This window comes from Astatotilapia calliptera, chromosome 7 (assembly GCF_964374335.1).
Source record: "Astatotilapia calliptera chromosome 7, fAstCal68.1, whole genome shotgun sequence".
Classification (NCBI taxonomy): Eukaryota; Metazoa; Chordata; class Actinopteri; order Cichliformes; family Cichlidae; genus Astatotilapia; species Astatotilapia calliptera.
The window spans coordinates 4,742,252-4,759,161 of record NC_137428.1 but is presented as its reverse complement, the minus strand read 5'-3'; the positions used below and the strand labels follow the sequence as shown (position 1 = coordinate 4,759,161).

Below are 16,910 nucleotides of genomic sequence, written 5' to 3'. Positions count from 1 at the left end.
CAGAATAATGCCTCATGTCAGAAAGGTGAAATCTCCCCAACTGGTTTCTTCAACTCGAATGGCCTCCACAGTCACCAGATCTCAATCTAATAGAGCACCTTCATGATGTGATGGAACAGGAGATTAACATCATGGATGCATTCTCTCATGGAATTTAGTGCTCGTGCTCAAGAATACTTCCACAAATTACAGTCCATGAACACAATTCACTGTGGCATCCGCAAATGCAGGTTAAAGCTCCATCATGCATAGAAGAAGCCATATGTGAACATGGTCTAAAAATTCTGGTGTTTTCTGTTTTTCACCAACAGGGTTCACTAGTGAATTCAGTTCAATTTTATTTTTACAGCACCAAATCACAACAACAGTCGCCTCAAGCCTGACCACCTTTCATAATATTACAGCTCAGGATAGAAAAGTGTTTTTTCCATTTCTTCCATCATACTATCTATAACTGGATAACATTTTTTGATTCTGAACATCGTTTGCTGTGTGGGTCTGCATGCGGTCCAAGGCAAGAAGTGAGACAAGAGAATCATTAAGTTTTCTTGCTTTCTTTTTCCCCACAATATCAGTCGACAGGTCATCAAAAAAGGATTCAGTAGAGTAATGAACCACTGTCTCCTTAAGCAGTTCAACTAGATTTATAGCCTTAGACAGGTCAACAGTTTTCGGACTGAAGCATTTCTGATAACATGTTAAAGCCACTCAGAGTGTAAGGCTTCCAACAAAATTCAGACCCATCTGAACCAGAATGCCCCTTGCTCCTACAGCTCTCTGTTGGTCTCTGAAGAGATCTCTTCTAGTACACACAAAAAAACCAGCAATCTGTCCATGATATTGCGACACGAGGATGCTGGGACCTGACAAGCACAGGGTCATGATTGCTTTCCACATTGAACATTTCTAGGAAAATGCCCCTTTTATTTGAGTCAGTACACTGTGACCACTCTTTCAAGCACCTGTTTCTGGCGATGGCAAGGGCCGTCCATTACAGTCATCAGAGTTTAACAGAACCCACTGACTTTAAACATTGCTTTCTCCCAATGACGATATCCCACAGCTGAAGTAAATACACAGTAACAAGAGTCTCTACTCTGGGAACATTCCAACCAAGGGTGTATTTTGTACCATTCTGGGAGCACCCTGCTTGATATGTCTTAGGAAACCTCAGATCGCGTGGTTGTGGGGCCTTCACTTTTGAATTTGCATATGTCTAAATTCACACACAAAAAAGAAAAATATACCAAATCTAAAACTCTGCGCAATAATCGACTTGGAGGAGTGAAAAAGAAATTCAAAACAAAGGAGCACTCATAACATTTTTACCATGAAGAAATGCCCAAAATCAGACAACGTTAGCATTTTTGATCTTCTATTGCAGTTTCCTGGTTAAAGGTCAGCATGGTTGTGGTCTGTTGTAAATTAAAAAAAAACCCAAAGAAAAGTACCCAGCATGAACAGTGAATGTGTTTACATTCAATCAAAGCCACAGTCTTTCTCTAACTTTAAATAGAGTGCTTTTTTTTTTTTTTTTTTGCTACTTTTAGTCACTACCATGAGGTGGGATCATTTATAACTGTGCCTCCAATGCAGCTTGGAAATGTTTCTGCAGCTAGCATTCAGACAAATATGCAACATAAAACATCCATAACAGATGTTATTGTGTGCAAAAGTGAGTATCAATACACAAATGCATTTTTAACATTTTGTGTGCAGAAAATGATTTGTGTAACCTGAACTGATATACATCAGGCATGAGCAGATGTCTTACGTGAATGAAGGAAAGTTGTGCAGAAATTGATAATTAAGGAGTACTGAAAATTCTGAAATGACAGAAGAGGTTTATGGAGAAAATTAATTAACCATGAAAAGATCCCTGTTAATGAATTTGCCATCTAATTATAGCTTAATATTTGCAGCTTGACCTACTACTCTGAGTTGAGATACAAGTATGCATGCAGTGCATGCATCGTACGGACTTTGTAGAAGATGAAGTGGTTTGTTTGAGCTTGTTTTATCAGATAATCAGAGTGATATTGAGTCTTTGAAACTTCCTGTTGTCTCATGTTGCAAGAAACCCCAATCTATTTACCACCTTCAGAGTTCTTGATCATTTTTCCACTTTCCTTAGAACTGCACTGAATATGCAGATGAGAAAGCGACTTAAAGCGGGGTGAACGGTCTGATGAATTCAGACAAAATCAGTCATCATTCAAACATTAGCATCATCAGGTCTACAGTGCAACATGAAGACTCAGCCTGACGGTGGGACTGCTGCTCGTGGTGTTTGCAGTTTAGCACAGCGATGCCTGTAAGTCTGTGTTAGATTTTTCCCAGGTTTTCACGCACAAAATATGAGTAATCCTGAGCATCTTATCTTGCCATTAGAAATTATATGTTGGTTATTTTTGTCATGTATCTCTTTGACTTTTGCACAAGCATTTTTTTCTTTGGTTTTTCTTACCTAAAATAAATTTAATTAGTGTGTAACCATTTCCAGTGGTTTTTGCAGCAGTAGTTCTTTGAATTTTCTGTGTTTTTTTCTTTGTTCAATCACAGAGTGAGATAGCCATGATGTCAGCGTCACTGATGTGTATTGTCATGAAGACCAATGTTGATCTCAAGTGAGCTGTAAGTTCTTCACTGTAATTTTCTCACTGTGCAAACTCAAACTAAATCCTGGTGTGAGCTGGTTGGTTAGTTGGTTACATGAAATAATAATTATTATCATTGTTACTTAGGGCGATCGTGGCTCAAGATTTGGCAGTTCGCCTTGTAATCAGAAGGTTGCTGGTTCGAGCCCCGGCTTGGACAGTCTCGGTTTCACCTTGTGTCCTTGGGCAAGACACTTCACCTACTACCTACTGGTGAGGGGCCGATGGTGCGATATGGCAGCCTCGCCTCTGTCAGTCTGTCCCAGGGCAGCTCTGGCTACGACTGTAGCTTGCCTCCACCAGTGTGAGAGTGAATGAATAGTGGAATTGTAAAGCGCTCTGAGGGTCTCGAAAAGCGCTATATAAATGCAATCTGTTATTATTATTTAAACCAACTGTTAACTGTATATTTCTGTACATTTAAGTATTATTATTCATATTGCCGCATTCATTGACCTTGTTTATAGGTAATTTCATTGTTTAACCACATTAAAATGTTCCTAATTTAATGTTTAAAAGCACTTGAAAAAGGCAAAATCCCATGTAAAATTAGGGCAACAAACTGTATTGTCATTACTGAAAATAACCGTATTTTTATGAAAGTTATTTTCTGGTATTATTTTGGCGCCCCAACTGCTGGAATATTAATGTTTTTTTAGGATTTTTTTTTTTTTACAGTGTACTGTTCCTGTTCAACTCATATCTAATCATCCAGTCAGCCAAAGGAGATTTAAGTGACTTTGAATGTGGTGTGGTTGTTATTTGCCAGTCGAGCTGGTCTGAATATTTCATAAATGGCTGATTTACTTGAATTTTCCCAAACTTTAGGGTCTCTATGGTTTACAGAGAATGGTCTGAAAAAGAGGAAATATCCAGTGAGCGGCGGTTCTCTGGGAGAAAATACTTTGTGAAGGCCAGAGGAAAATAGACTGATTTGAGCTGATAGAAATCGAACAGTTATTCAAATAACCACTGCAAAACCACTTAATGTCACTCGTCAGTTACAAAAATTAACATTAGATTGAAATTTGTTCTGACTCACCAAAATTAGACAATAGAAGATTTGATAAATGTTGCTTTGTGTAATGTGTTTAGATTTTGGCTGCAACATTCAGATGGTAGGTTCAAAATTTGATGTAAACAACATTCTACATCCATTCTCCCATGTATTAAAAACTCAAGCGTAGGTGTTGGTTGCCTGGATCTTGTGCTTTCCATTCAGCTGACTCCTCAGGACTTGTCTTACCCTTTGCAGGTAAGGCAGGTCATCTTGGTTCCCATTTGCCTGTAGGATTCCTAGGTATCTGTAGCTATCCTCGATGTCTCCAATGTTACCGTCTAGTAGTACAATCATCTCAGTTCTGACTACTTTCCCTCTCTTCGTTACCATCCGACTACACTTCTCCAGTCCGGCTGACATTCCAATGTTAACGCTGTAGATCAGGGGTGGAGAACTCCAGGCCTCAAGGGCCGGTGTCCTGCAGGTTTTAGATATCACCCTGGGTCATGTCGTGAAAATTTCAAGTAACCTGCAAACACTCAGTGAGCGTCTTTTGAAGTGGAGTTTATTATATACACTGCAGTGGAGACAACAATGGTCTCTAATGATAGATATCTTATATACAAACTGGCAAAACTCAGAGACAAAGAGAATTCCAGAGCACATTGCGTCACTCTATACCTGCCAGTTCAGCTCATCCTTGAAACCTTCCCTTCAGAGAGAATAACGACCAGCAATCACCTCCCTTTCCCCCCCAGAAATGAGCAACAGCCCCCCCCCGCACACAGGTGCCTGGATGTCTCTGGCCTATTACAATGGCCCCACTGTGAAGGTGTGATAAAGCATAAAGACACATTTGTGATGCTATCCTATATGTATGTAACTAAAAAACAAATACAAAAGTACATTAGATAAATACATAACGTGGTACGACTCGACTTAAGCGGTCAAAGAAGTGCAGGAGACTGATGCTGTCCAGTGTAGCAAGTGATTTATTCACCATTTTGTGGCCCAACAATATTTACAAAGAAACAAATAAGAAACTCAACTCTATAACTCAGTTCAAATAAACATAACTGAACTTAAATAAACAGAAATTAAGGTCAACCTGCACACAGCTACACTGACCTGAACCTTTTCCCCCAAAACACCTGAGTTCTTCTGCTTAAATAGTCCACTTAACCAAACAATTTCTCCTCTGGACTATTCCATTCAGTAGGTAGGTAAGATGAACATGATTATATTCAAACCTCTACTACTCCTCTTTACTGGCAACATAAACTCTTTGGTGTAATCAATACATATTACAACAATAAATCTATTTCTCAATAAACCCTCTAAAATCAACTTTATTAAATTATAAGAGTTCTTCCCCTTCTGCACTTGGTCTCTTCCTGTGACCTCAGATGAACCCAGAAGGTATAAAGCAGGAAGTAAAACTGCATTTCCTCCTTTTGTTTCTGCAAGACAGGTAGGCAAGGTAAGTTCTTAACTTAACAAACTTGTATGAATTGATTTAAACCAAGATGTTATATTATATAATCTGTAAAAGTGCAAAACATAAACAAACCCGGGATAGTAGATGTTTGCCTATTGCAGATTACATGTGAAATATGGCTAAATCAAAACAAGAATGTTAACTAAGAATATAGACAAATGGTCTTCTCACCCACTTTGTCACACATAAGATAAAGAAATTTCCCATCACAGTCAACACACCTGAATCAAATTAGTTCATTACCAGGCCTATGAAAAAGGAGGTAATTTAGCCATTTAAATCAGCTGTTTTTGATCAAGGTCATGTCTAAAACTTGCAGGACACCAGCCCTTGAGACCTGGAGTTTCACCCACCCCTGCAGTAGATCCTTCACTGCAGCCTGAATAAAGGAAAGTTGTGCAGAAAGTGAAGATTGGGACTATGCATGCATTATCAGTGCATGCATTTATTTGTAAAATAATGAGTGGTTTGTTTGAGTTTGTTTTATCGGATATATTGAGTCCCTGAAACTTGTCTCATGGTACAGAAAAACCCCAATCTATTAACCACCGTTGGGTTGTGGATCATTTTTCCCAGTTTCTTAGAATTCGTTTAAATATGCAGATGAGAACGTGTCTTGAAGCGTGGTCATTGGACCGATCACTTCAGACACGTCATCATCAGGTCTACAGTGAAGTCAGCATGAAGACTCTCAGCCTGACAGTGGGACTGCTGCTCATGCTGTTCACCGTTTACCACAGCGATGTCTGTAAGTCTGCTTCTTGTACTTGTGTTAGATCAGTTTTTGAATTTCTGTCTTTCTCTTCATTCAGACACAGAGTGAGACAGAGCGAGGACATCAAACTCATATAAGTTCATGGTCATGAAGACCAATACTGATCTCAAGTGGGCTGGAAGTTCTTCACTGTAATTTTCTTACTCTGAATCCTTGCGGAAAAAGTGTGGTCACATGTCCGGCATGTCCTTCATTGAGACAGATTTTTTGTTTTTCTATTTTCTATGTATCTCTATCTTTTATGTCTTTGCTTAATAATCTTGCTCCAAGACATAAAATAAGAGCCTTCAAACTTAATCTTTTATTAAGATATAACAAATTGTGTTTGTTGCCTGATGAGCATTTAACCTTAATTATATCTGATATGTGGGAGAAGTCATTAGAAGCAGACACAGCACTGAGTAATCCCTGTTTTTCTGTTGCAGCTAACGCAGTGAAATCACCTGCCCTCTGCTCGTTTCACTTCTTTGACAAATGGATCCCAAAGGTGCACACTTGAAGTTGCTTTGTAAACTACAAGTGTTGGTGGATCAGCAGGTAGCTGATCAGCTGCATTGTCTCTCTCTCACTCGCCGGGGCGGAAATTATTGTGGGTCAATGCCCTCGGCCCACTCACCTGTGAAGTGGAAACACCTGATTCTCACTGATGCTACCAGCATTTAAGCAGAGGGATGGCAGCCATTCATCGCTGGATTGTTGCGTGAATCACGTTAGTGTATCTCCGCTCTCGTAGTATTAGACTCCGAAGGCTATACCTGTGCCTTCGTTCTAACGTGTTCACTCTGTGTTTAGATCCCGTGGACCCGTCCCTGATTTCCTGGTGAAGATCCCTAGTCATGGACAGTGTTGGGGTAACAGAATACATGTACCGTCGTTACGTATTTAAAATACAAAATGTGAGTAACTGTATTCAGTTACCGTTTAAAAGGGTGGTATTCAGAATACAGTTACTTTGTTGAAATAAAGGGATTACACGGCGGTCTTTTCCTGTTTCATATGTTTGGCTATGCCCTCTCTATTTTTGGTAATTCCACGCCGGTGGAAACCCAAACAAAACGCGTATTAAGAGGTTCAAATGCCTGTGTCTCAGTCTTGCGTCTCATAATGACGTGAAGAAATGTTTTTTTATGAAGGCAATAGGCAGAGTGTTGCAGGCATCGCCCTAAAGAATGTAGCCTCATGGGCAGTGTAGTCCGTGCTGCAGGGAGAATGGACTGCCATACCCGTTATGTGTCTGTGAGCGAGGGAGGGAGGGAGAAAAAGGAAAAGTACGAGCTGTCACCGAGCAGAAACGGGAGATGGGTTGCCGGGCCTCTGATTGCAAAAAGCCGCCTTAAAGCATTTATGAAACTGTCTGTGCTCATTGATTCAATCAACTCGATATGGACTGCTCTTGTCGACAGACATGAGAACATCACGGCCCACCTTTTAGAGCTAGCTTTTCCTCTTCTTGTGCGCCGGGTTATAATGTCCCATGGCCCGAACACGTCTACACCCACATATGTGAAGGGGGGTGCAAGTTGCATTCGTTCAGATGGTAAGTTTCCCATTTGCTGACATTCCGCTTTTCCTCTCAATTTCTTGCATGTGACACACTTAAAAAGCACTGTGCTGATAGCCCTTTTGGCCCCTACCATCCAGAACCCTGCAGCTCTAATTTCACCTTCTGTGAAATGTCTTCCTTGGTGTTTCAGTGTCGTGATAGTGCCGTATTAAGAGCGTTCCCAAGTGGTGTCGGGCAGGGATGATGAGAGGGTGAGTGGTGTCGATGTCCAGTTCAGATTGTATGATTCGGCCCCCAACTCTTAAGAGTCCATTACCATCTAGAATAGGATGCAGTTTCCAGAGACTGCTTGAGGGGGAGATCGTGATTCTTTCCTGAATACACTTTATTTCCTCTTTGTAGCACTCACTCTGAACTAGGGATGGGTACCGGTATCCGGTGCCATGATGGCATAACATAAACATAAACGGTAGTAACCAGACCGAAAAGCAGCGCACATTTCGGTGCTTTTTTTTTCCCTGAGATTCACTTTGAATTCTAGCCAATCATTTTACGTTTCCGAGGATAGTAGGCGGGTCCAGGTACGTACATTCTTTTAGAGCAAAGCTAATCAAGTTCGCAGACGACACCACCGTCATTGGGCTCATCTCGGACGGGGACGAGTCTGCCTACAGGAGGGAGGTTGAACGTCTGGTGTCTTGGTGCAGCCACAACAACCTGGTGCTGAATGCCCAGAAGACAGTGGAGATTATTGTGGACTTCAGGAAGCACACAGCCCCACTCCCCCCCATCATCCTGACTGACACCCCCATCACCTCTGTGGACTCATTCCGCTTCCTGGGTACCACCATCACCCAGGACCTGAAGTGGGAGCCCACCATCACCTCCGTCATCAAGAAAGCCCAGCAGAGGATGTACTTCCTGAGGCAGCTGAAGAAATTCAACCTGCCAACACGGACGATGATGCAATTCTACACTGCAATCATCGAGTCCATCCTCACCTCCTCCATCACCGTGTGGTACGCTGGAGCCACTATCAGGGACAAACAGAGACTGCAGCGTGTTGTGCGCTCTGCTGAGAAGGTGATTGGCTGCAGACTCCCATCTCTGCAGGACCTGTACACCTCCAGGACACTGCGGCGTGCAGCCCGGATCTCAGCTGACCCTTCTCACCCTGGACACAGTCTGTTTGACCTGCTCCCCTCAGGCAGGAGGCTCCGGTCCATTCGCACCAGAACCTCTCGCCATAAGAACAGTTTCTTCCCCTCTGCTGTTGGACACATGAACAATAACCACATGATTGTCCCCGCCACTAACACATGACCCTACGCTGTGTCACTGCATCATTTCATGTTTGGCACTGATCACCACCTGCACTCATGTATATATCTTTCTACGTAGCACTCATAATTCTTATTCTCATGTATATATCTCATGTATATCTCATGCACATATCTTTCTTTCTACATAGCACTTTAATTCTTATTGTCTGCACTGAAGCACCGCAGCAATTTCCTAATGTTGTAAACCTCAACATCTGGCAATAAACCCATTCTGATTCAGATTAAAAATGCCCAAGGTGAAGCGGTTGAAGTCTGGCTGTACTTCACAGCAAAATATGCAAACTCAGCAGCCTGCAACAAGTGCTTTAAGGTGATACTGTGATACTGTCAAAGGAAGTAACACCTCAAATCCGATGAAACGCCTAGCGTTTTTTTTTTGGGGTTTTTTTTTTTTTTAAAGCTGAGAAATGCACCGTATTTGATAGCTTGCTGCGAGACCTCACACCGAGCACATCTACTGCGGGTGTGGTGCCTGTTATCGGACCCGGAGTTAGCAACATCCCCCAAAAACCCGAAGAGGTGGTGTTTCTCAGCTGGTGGCGAAATGCCAAAGAAGCAACTTAATGTCTGTTGTTTTTTGGACATTTAGATGGTGACAAGCAACATGTGTAAGGTTAAATGACATGGTCAAGAACGCAAAGGTGCTTGGTAACACAAGTGTCACTATGCGTTCCTAATTTTTGTCATGCATGCGTAACTGCGTACCAGTTTTGTGCACCCCTGATTATACTAGTATTTAAATATGAAAGAAATTTGCTCTGATTCAATGGCATCTTTTGACTCATCTACAATGACTGAACCTGTGCACTCTCTTTAGCTTCTTTAACTTCTCCTCAGCAACCATTTCAGCCAAACATGACAGAATTTGGGTTGTTTTGCTGGTGTACAAAATATTTTTTGCTTGTTGTTCCAGTCTCCTTCTAACCACAGGGTCATGATTGCTTATCATGTTTGGCATTTCTAGGAAAATTCCCCTTTTATTTGAGTCAGCACACTGTGACCACTCTGAGCTATGTTTTTAGTAGCAGTGAAGATTAGAATTTCTGCTTTTGTCTTACTGTATGTTTTGTTTTCAAGCACCAGTTTCTGGCGATGGCAAGCGCCATACATTACAGTCATCAGAATTTAACAGAACCCACTGACTTTAAACATTGCTTTCTCTCAATGACGATATCCCACAGCTGAAGTAAATACACAGTAACAAGAGTCTCTACTCTGGGAACATTCCAACCAAGGGTGTATTTTGTACCATTCTGGGAGCACCCTGCTTGATATGTCTTAGGAAACCTCAGATCACGTGGCTGTGGGGCCTTCACTTTTGAATTTGCATATGTCTAAATTCACACACAAAAATGAAAAATATACCAAATCCAAAACTCTACACAATAATCGACTTGGAGGAGAGAAGGAGAAATTCAAAACAAAGGAGACATGACATTTTTAACATGAAGAAACGCCCAGAATCAGACTGAGCGGGTCACAACGTTAGCATTATAAATCTTCTATTGCAGTTCCCTGGTTAAAGGTCAGCATTGTTGTGGTCTGTTGTAATACAAACAAACAAAAGTACCCAGCATGAACATTGAATGTGTTTACATTTAATCAAAGCCACAGTCTTTCTCCAACTTTAAATAGAGTGCTTGTAGTTGCTTAAAACTATGAGGTGGGATCAGTTATAACTGTGCCTCCAATGCCGCTTGAAATGTTTCTGCAGCTAGCATTCAGACAAATGTGCAACATGTAAACATAACACATCCATAATCAGAGATGGGTAACGCGTTACTGTAATCTGATTACTTTTTTCAAGTAACGAGTAAAGTAAGGGATTACTATTGCAAAAACGGTAATTAGATTGCCGTTACTTTCCCGTAGGAACGCTGCGTTACTGCGTTACTAAAACCGTGATTTTTTGCGAGAATGTCTCACGACAGTGACGTAAGCGAGTGCGCCGTTAGTGACAACAGCTGTGTGCAGATCAACAATGGATCATATATCGAGTGCAGAGAGAGTATGAGCGTGCAGCGTTTAAAGCGTGGAAGTACTGACCTTACTTTGAGTTTGATTCCATAAAAAGTGACAAAAACATTAGCGTCCATCGTGCGTGGGAAGAAAACTTCTTTTTACAGCGAAAAAAAACCCCCTAAACTTCCGAGCAAGCACCGAGTGCGCAACGACGTAATGGGAAACTCACAGAGAAACTCGCGGATTCTTCCACACCGCTGCAGCACACCTGCACCAGGGTAAACCTCCGCCTACCGCAGTCCTGCTTTACAGGTGAAAATAGAGCAACAGCACCGCTGAGTCTTTGACTTTATTTATTTTCTGCTGTGTTTTACTTGCATCTATTTGAAAGAGTGAAGTGTAAACACAAAAAATATTTTATTTTATGTGCTGGAATGTGTAGAAAATAGGTTTAAATGTTAAACTAATTTATTCAACTCAAAGAATGTTGCATATAATTAAATTTTTGCTTGATGCATAAAGTTAAAAGATTAAAACTGATAAAACAAGTTAAAAAAAAAGAGACTTTTCCATTTGATTACATTTTGTATGATGGATTATGTAGAAAAAGTAGAATTGGGCTGAAAGATCGATCGCTTTATCACCTCTTCAGGTTGTAAATCGTGTTTTTAAAAAGTAACTAAGTAACTAAGTAATTAATTACTTTTGAAAATAAGTAATCAAAAAAGTAACGGGATTACTTTTTTGGGGAAGTAATCAGTAATTAGTTACTGATTACTTTTTTCAAGTAACTTGACCAACACTGTCCATAATACATATATTCTTTGCAGAAAATGATTTGTGTAACCTGAACTGATATACATCAGGCATGAGCAGATGTCTTACGTGTTGTCTCGTGAATCTGCTGCAGCCTTCACTGCAGCCTGAATGAAGGACAGTTGTGCAGAAATTGGTGATTAAGGAGTACTGAGGAAAATTATGAAATGACAGAAGAGGTTTAATGGGAAACAAAGAATGAATGAACCATGAAAAGATCCCTGTTAATTGAATTTACCATCTAATTATAGCTTAATATTTGCAGCTTGACCTACTACTCTGAGTTGAGATACAAGTATGCATGCAGTGCATGCATCGTACGGACTTTGTAGAAGATGAAGTGGTTTGTTTGAGCTTGTTTTATCAGATAATCAGAGTGATATTGAGTCTTTGAAACTTCCTGTTGTCTCATGTTGCAAGAAACCCCAATCTATTAACCACCTTCAGGGTTGTTGATCATTTTTCCACTTTCCTTAGAACTGCACTGAATATGCAGATGAGAAAGCAACTTAAAGCTCAGGAGGCCACTTCAGACATCTTCTGAAACATCACTATCATCAGGTCTACAGTGCAGTCAACATGAAGACTCTCAGCCTGATGGCGGGACTGCTGCTCATGGTGTTTGCAGTTTACCCCAGCGATGCCTGTAAGTCTGTGTTAGATTTTTCCCAGGTATTCTTGTTTTCACACACAAAATATGAGTAATTCTTGCCATGAGAAATTATATGATGGTTATTTTGTCATCTATCTGTGCAATTTTTGCATAAATATTTAGTTCATTTTTTTTAAATTTAAAAAGCGGATAAAATTTTCCAGCGTCTTACCGTGCCTTAAAAAATTATCATAGTACATTTATTTATTTATTTACAAATAATGCTTTTTAAAGCTAGTTAACTAGCTCAATTGGACCAATAGGATGAACAAGACTTTCTAAAATTGTTTTTGCAGTGATGACGCACGAACCCAGTGTTGCTAACTTAGTGACTTTGTCACTATATTTAGCAAGTTTTATAATTAGAATTAAACTTTATTGTCATTTCACATGCCACAAGTACAAGGCAACGAAATGCAGTTTGCATCCATCCAGAAAGTTCTTTAGCAATAATATAGATATTACACAATATGGATCTATTATAGGTATGTTACAATGTACATGGTATGAAGGTATGTTATGAATATACTATAAGTGTAAGTATGTTCAGGCTATAGCTCTAGTGAGTGAACAAGCTATGTACAGGCTATATAACAGGTTATACATGTGGTTAAAAATGTGAAAACTATATAGATTGTAGATATACAATTGGAGTATTAATAAACAGTTGTAAAACTATAATTATTATATTGTACAGTATGATTGTCTATGCAGCATTTACAGTAGTGCAGTTGAGATCAGTGAGATATATGGATAATTTATACAGTAGTTATATAAGGGCCATTGGTTGTGAGTAGTGGTTCAGTCCATGTTAATATTGTGTGTATGAGGGGTTTAGACCGCCTTAGTGACTTTTTTTCTAAAAAGCCACCAGCGACAAATCTGGCGACTTTTGCTGGTGATAGACCTCACGCAGCAGTCGCCCTCAGCTGCTGTCAGAGCAAGAGATGTTCACACCTACGCGTCCAAACTGCAAATGAATCCCCCCCGACTGTTACGCAGTCAGTTCTTCTTTTACTGTTACTTTTTGTGGATCACAAGGTATAAAACTACCCGCTCATTAAAAAAAAAAAAAAACTCCTCCAGAGTGCCTATTTTGTGTCACTTTTCCCAGTCCCAAGCAAGATAAAGGGGGAGGGTTGGAATTGTGACAATAAAAAAAACAAACAATAAATGCTAAAAGAAATTTAACTTGTAGTCAGAACATAGTTTCCATCCAAATATAAGATACTATCGAGCTAATTCCCTGCTAACTTTGAACTCCATTAAACTTTATAAATCCTGTTTTCATGGATGCCTGGATGTTAAACTTAATTGTTACGCCTGGTAAAGCAGCAACGCTGATGATTTTATTACAGATGAAAGAATTTAGACAGTTTGTAACTCTCAGTGGTGCCGCAGTGTTCGTTTGAAGGGGAGAGTTTGGACCCAGAAGCAGCTAATGAGCATGAACCTTATTTATATCTGGTATGTTGGAGAAGTCATTAGAAGCAGACGCAGCACTGAGTAATCCCTGTTTTTCTGTTACAGCTAAGGCAGTGAATGCACCTGACCTTTGCTGTTTTCACTTCTTTGACAAACGGATCCCAAAGGCGAACATCGTGTCCATCGTGAAAACTCACAGACAATGTTCCACACCAGCATTTGTGTAAGTTTGTCTTTCACTGTCTCTTTGATTCGATCACTAATGTTTGCCATGAAGTAATGTATAAGCAATGTATAATCGTCCACATTAAAGCATAACTCTCCTATTAAGAGTAAAATGTGTAAATATGAGAGCAAAATAATGATTCTGATTCTTCTGCAGGATCGAGACACCCAGAACGCTTTTCTGTGTGAAGCAGACTGTGAAGTGGGCAATGGAACAATTTGTTAAAGAAGAGAGAGCGAAAATTGAACCAATGCTACAATTAACACTTCAAAAATCACAAAATGCTTTCACTCCATGAAGTTACTTTGTAAACTGTTGCTGGAATTTTAACCCCTTTATTCTTTACCTGCTTAATTACAGCTGCAGAATATAGAGAACATTTATTTTATGCTGATTTCAATTTTTTTTTTTTTACATTATCACAATATCAACTTCATAATTTGGGAATTATGTTAATCCAGTATGTAAAACTCAGTTGATAAAGTGTCTTCCCTCATTAATATCCCATAATCATCTGAAGGTGCTCTTACTGTAAGATGGGAGCATTGAAGAACCACATGAAGTGCCAGACGACATAAAGTTAGATGGCAGGGTTAGTGAGTGCAAAGACAGAGTGCTGAAAAAGTCTCCAATGTTTTGGTGACTAAGAAACTCCAGAGTTCCTCTTCTGGAATTAAAATTGGGATGTGGGTTTTCATGGCCTGTAGGTGTAATGTGTAGGTGACCCCATACGTTTGTCCATATAGTATTCCACACCGCCTACCTCCCCTTAAGCCATGTTGACCCAGGTTGATGTGACTGTGTCTCAAAGAGCCTCATTTGATGAGCAAAGTTTATGTTCAGCACTCTTAGGCTTTCTTTAAGCAGCTCTCCAAAGCTTTGAGGTGTGTTTGGCTTCAATATCCTGCTGCAGTGTGAATTCTTCTCCACAAAGATCTACATCACTGTTGGAGCACATCTCTGAAGAATGGATCACTGCTTGCCCTCAGTCAGGGTGCAGTTGACTCACATCAGGTGTTCAGCTCTGGGTCTGGAAACACCACCAGACTTAAACTCTCACCGTCTGATCCACTGTGGTATCTCTCCCTCACCTTACAAAGGCCCTTGTTTTCCTGCCTCTAATCTCTGAGAGCGATTGTTAAAAACAATTTCAAATATTTTTGATTCCTCAGACTCTGAGATTATTTTCAGGTTCAGATGAAAGTTTTGCGCACGTTAAATGTGTTCTCAGGCTTTTGGATCTAGCTACGTATAACATGTATCAAATCATGTGATCATTTGTCTTCACTGTGTTATTGTTATGCTGCTACAGTGTATCTAAAAAGATTTTGTCTTTCTTTATTATTTTGCTTTATTCTTCATTAAAGTTTCATTTCACAAAGCTCAACGACTCCATCTGACACTGAATGTAAAGGTGTTTTCATGCTGTGGCCTTTGTTTTGGAATTTATCAGTATGCTGGTTATGAAAATGTGTTAATAGAAGCAGTTGAAGGTGAATGTGCACAATGTGACATATTTATAAATTGTATATTTTCCATGTGGGAGACGGAGTGGTGAGAATGTTACTGCGGTTCTTTACAGTTCCCATAAAGAGGTGGGGCATTTTAAAGGAAAAGCATGTCATGATGTCAGTTACTTTGTAGACATTGACGATCCTCTGTGTCTACTAACACATTTGAACTTTTAACATTAATCTTTCAGTCAAACAGTCAGTGACCTTTCCATTTCTTGCAATTGAAGTAAAATGATCTGTAGTATCAAACATTTCTGTTGAAAAGCATTTAAAAATGATTTCCTTGTGATTGTATATGACCAAAACCAATCAAACTACATTTTGCACCATATCTGCTGTTCAACTCATATCTAATCATCCAATCGGCCAAAGGAGATTTAAGTGACTTTAAATGTGGTGTGGTTGTTGGTGTCAGTCGAGCTGGTCTGAATATTTCATAAATGGCTGATTTACTTGAATTTTCCCACACTTTAGGGTCTCCAGGGTGTACAGAGAATGGTCTGATAAAGAGGAAATATCCAGTGAGCAGCGTTTTTTTGGGGAGAAAATACTTTGTGAAGGCCAGAGGAAAATAGACTGATTTGAGCTGATAGAAATCAAATTCAAATAATTTGATGTAAACAACATCAAATCCTAGATCCATTCGCCCATGTATTAAAAACCACCTCCAGCTGAACGTCAGCAAGACCAAGGAGCTGGTGGTGGACTTCAGAAGGGGTCAGCACAGAGACTACAAGCCCATTATCATCAATGGAGCTCCAGTGGAGAGGGTGCAGTCCTTCAAGTATCTTGGTGTCTACATCTCCTCAGACCTGACATGGGCTGCCCACATTCAGGTCCAGACCAAAAAGGCTAGGCAGCGCCTGTATCACCTACGACAACTGAGGAAGCTCAGGGTCTCTCCAAAGATCCTCAGCATTTTCTATACAGGCGCTGTGGAGAGCATCCTCACACAGAACATGACATCGTGGTTCGGGAACAGCTGTGTGAAGGACCATAAAGCTCTCCAGAGAGTGATCCGTACAGCAGAACGCTGCTGCAGGATTGCTCTCCCCCCGCTTCAGGACACCTACACCAGGAGATGCCGGACTAGAGCAGAGCAGATACTGAAGGACCCGTCCCATCCTGGCAACAAACTGTTCCAACTTCTGCAATCTGGTAGAAGGTTCCGCATCTTCCGGGCAAGGACAGAGAGACTCAAGAGGAGCTTCTATCCCCAAGCCATCCGTGCCCTAAACACACACACCCGCCCTCTCACATCATCTATAATTGACTGAGTCAGGACTCTTCCAGACACTAAACCAAGGCACAATGTACATTTCAATTCCTTTAATTTTAAATATGTTTATATTGTCTATCCTGTAAAATAGTCAGATGTCTATTCATATTAATGTACAGAATTCACCTGCTTGCTGCTACTACTGCACATTCACCCAATGTATATACTATATGTATGTATTTACTATATGTATGTATATATATATATAATGTTCTTCCTCTACACCCCCCCAATTTTTGTCAGGCTACATTTCACTGTG

General features: G+C 40.3%; 1 long non-coding RNA gene across 1 annotated transcript; it reads left to right on the top strand.

Annotated features, from left to right (window-relative positions):
* Positions 1-1,200: 1,200 nt before the first annotated feature.
* LOC113025137 (uncharacterized) lies at positions 1,201-15,239 on the top strand. Its single transcript, XR_013910261.1, has 7 exons — positions 1,201-2,314; positions 2,563-2,634; positions 2,745-6,639; positions 6,723-6,826; positions 12,033-12,201; positions 13,738-13,855; positions 14,015-15,239. It is a non-coding gene; the product is annotated as an uncharacterized LOC113025137 (long non-coding RNA).
* The last annotated feature ends 1,671 nt before the right edge of the window (positions 15,240-16,910 follow it).